Here is a 3,813-nt window from a genome sequence, read left to right on the forward strand (position 1 = left end):
TGGCGCAAAAAAGGGGAAATTTCAGTCTTTTTACCCTAAAATAAGGGTAATTTCTGCATTTTTTACCCCAAATAAGCTGAATTTCTGCAATTATGCCCTAAAATAAGAGAAATTTCTGCAATTTTGTCTCAAAAAAAGGAAATTTCAGCAATTTTGCCCCACAATAAGGGGAATTTCTGCCTTTTGCTTCAAAATTAGAAGAATTTCTGTCTTTTTGCCCCCAAATAAGGGGAATTTAGTCTTTTTGCCTTAAATAAGGGTAATTTCTGTATTTTTTGCTTAAAATAAGAAAAATTTCTGCATTTTTGCTCCAAAATAAGGGGAATTTCTGCAATTTTTTTTCAAAATTAGGGGAATTTCTGCAATTTTGTCCCAAAATAAAGGAAATTTCTGCAATTTTGCCCTTAAATTATGGGAATTTCTGCAATTTTGCCGCAACATAATGGAAATTTCTGCAATTTTGTCCTATAATTAGGGGAATTTCTGCCTTTTTACCCTATAATAAGAGAAATTAATGCAATTTTGCAACAAAATAAGGGAATTTTCTTCATTTGTGCTCCAAAATAAAGGGAATTTCTGCCTTTTTGAAAAAAAAAGGGAAATTTCTTCAATTTTGTTCCAAAATAAGGGGAATTTCTGCATTTTTGCCCAAAATAAGGGAAATTTCTGCCTTTTTGGCACAAAAATGGGGAATTTCAGTATTTTTGCACTAAATTGGGGTAATTTTTGCATTTTTGACACCAAGTATGTGGTATTTCTGCATTTTTGACCTGAAATAAGGGGAATTTCTGATAATTTTGCCCCAAAATAAGAGAAATTTTTGCAATTTTGTCCCAAAAAAGGAAAATTGCAGCAATTTTGCCCCACAATAAGGGGAATTTCTGCCATTTGCCCCAAAATTAGGGGAATTTCTGCATTTTTTCCGCAAAATTAAAGGCATTCCCGTGTTTTTGCCCCAAAATAAAGGAAATTTCTGCATTTTTCCCCAAAATTAATTGGAATTTCTGCCTTTTTGCCCTAAAATAAGAAGAATTTCTGCTTTTTTGGCACAAAATAAGGGGAATTTCAGTCTTCTTCCCTTAAATAAGTTTAATTTCTGCATTTTGCCCCAAAATTAGCGGAATTTCTGCCTTTTTGACCTAAAATGAGGGGAATTTCTGGATTTTTGTCCCATAATAAGGGAAATTTCTGCAATTTTGCCCAAAAATAAGGGAAATTTCTGCCTTTTGGCCCCAAAATGAGGAGAATTTCTGCCTTTTTGCCCCAAAAGAAAAAGAATTTCTGCATTTTTGCCCCAAAATAATAGGAATTTCTGCCTTTTTGCCTCAAAATTAGTAAAATTTCTGAATTTGCCACAAAATTAGTGAAATTTCTAAATTTTGCCACAAAATTAGAAGCATTACTACATTTTTGCCCCAAAATATGGAAAATTTCTGCAATTTTGTTACAAAGTGAGGGAACTTTATTACTTTTTACCCCAAAATAATTGGAATTTCTGCATTTTTGCCACAAAATAAGGGAAGATTCTGCAATTTTATACTAAAATGATTTAAATTTCTAAGCTTTTGCCTCAAAATAAGGGAAATTTCTGCCTATTTTGCCAAAAATAAGTGAAATTTCTGCATTTTTGCCACAAATTAAAAAAAATTTCTGCATTTTTGACCAAAATTAACGTGAATTTCTGCCTTTTTGCCCCAAAATAAGGGGAATTTCTGCCTTTTTGGCAAAAAAATAGGGAAAATTTTAGTCTTTTTACCCTAAAATAAGGGTAATTTCTGCATTTTTGACCCCAAATAAGCTGAATTTCTGCAATTTTGCCCCAAAATAAGAGAAATTTCTGCAATTTTGACTCAAAAAAAGGAAATTTCAGCAATTTTGCCCCACAATAAGGGGAATTTCTGCCTTTTGCTTCAAAATTAGGGGAATTTCTGCCTTTTTGCCCCCAAATTAGGGGAATTTAGTCTTTTTGCCTTAAATAAGGGTAATTTCTGTATTTTTTGCTTAAAATAAGAGAAATTTCTGCATTTTTGCTCCAAAATAAGGGGAATTTCTACAATTTTTTTTCAAAATTAGGGGAATTTCTGCAATTTTGTCCCAAAATAAAGGAAATTTCTGCAATTTTGCCCTAAAATTATGGGAATTTCTGCAATTTTGCCGCAACATAATGGGAATTTCTGCAATTTTGTCCTATAATTAGGGGAATTTCTGCCTTTTTACCCTATAATAAGGGAAATTAATGCAATTTTGCAACAAAATAAGGAAATTTTCTTCATTTGTGCTCCAAAATAAAGGGAATTTCTGCCTTTCTGTAACAAAAAAAGGGGAATTTCTTCAATTTTTTTCCAAAATAAGGGGAATTTCTGCATTTTTGCCAAAAATAAGGAAAATATCTGCCTTTTTGGTGCAAAAAAGGGGGAATTTCAGTATTTTTGCCCTAAAATAGGGGTAATTTCTGCATTTTTGACACCAAGTATGCGGTATTTCTTCATTTTTGACCTGAAATAAGGGGAATTTCTGATAATTTTGCCCCAAAATAAGAAAAATTTTTGCAATTTTGTCCCAAAAAAGGGAAATTGCAGCAATTTTGCCCCACAATAAGGGGAATTTCTGCCATTTGCCCCAAAATTAGGGGAATTTCTGCATTTTTGCCCTAAAATAAGAAGAATTTCTGCTTTTTTGGCACAAAATAAGGGGAATTTCAGTCTTCTTCTTTTAAATAAGTTTAATTTCTGCAATTTGCCCCCAAATTAGCAGAATTTATGCCTTTTTGACCTAAAATGAGAGGAATTTATGGATTTTTGTCCCATGATAAGGGAAATTTCTGCAATTTTGCCCAAAATAAGGGAAATTTTTGCCTTTTGGCCCCAAAATGAGGAGAATTTCTGCCTTTTTGCACCAAAATAAAAAGAATTTCTGCATTTTTGCCCCAAAATAATAGGAATTTCTGCCTTTTTGCCACAAAATTAGTGAAATTTCTGAATTTTGCCCCAAAATTAGTGAAATTTCTGAATTTTGCCCCAAAATTAGAAGCATTACTACATTTTTGCCCCAAAATATGGAAAATTTCTGCAATTTTGTTACAAAGTAAGGGAGATTTCTTACTTTTTACCCCAAAATAATGGGAATTTCTGCCACAAAATAAGGGAAGTTTCTGCAATTTTATACTAAAATAAGTTAAATTTCTAAGCTTTTGCCTCAAAATAAGGGAAATTTCTGCCTATTTGGCCAAAAATAAGGGAAATTTCTGCATTTTTGCCACAAATTAAGGAAAATTTCTGCATTTTTGATCAAAATTAACGTGAATTTCTGCCTTTTTGCCCTAAAATAAGGGGAATTTCTGCCTTTTTGCCACAAAATATGGGGATTTTAGTCTTTTTGCCCTAAAATAAGGAAAATTTCTGCATTTTTGCTCCAAAATAAGGGGAATTTCAGAATTTTTGCCCCAAAATAAGGGGAATTTCTGCCTTTTTACCCCAAAATTAGGGGAATTTCCGCCTCTGTGCTGCAAAATTAGGGGCATTACTGTGTTTTATCCCAAAATAAAGGAAATTTCTGCATTTTGCCCAAAATTATGTGGAATTTCTGCATTTTTGCTCTAAAATAAGAAGAATTTCTGCCTTTTTGTCACAAAATAAGAGAAATTTCAGGCTTTTTCTCCAAAATAAGGGTAATTTCTGGAATTTGCCCCCAAGAAAGCGTAATTTCTGTCTTTTTGACCTGAAATAAAAGGAATTTCTGTATTTTTGCCCCAATATAAGGGAAATTTCTGCAATTTTGCCCAAAAATAAGGGAAATTTCTGCAATTTTGTCCCA

The sequence above is a fragment of the Micromys minutus genome, assembly GCF_963924665.1.
Source record: "Micromys minutus genome assembly, contig: SCAFFOLD_47, whole genome shotgun sequence".
NCBI lineage: Eukaryota > Metazoa > Chordata > Mammalia > Rodentia > Muridae > Micromys > Micromys minutus.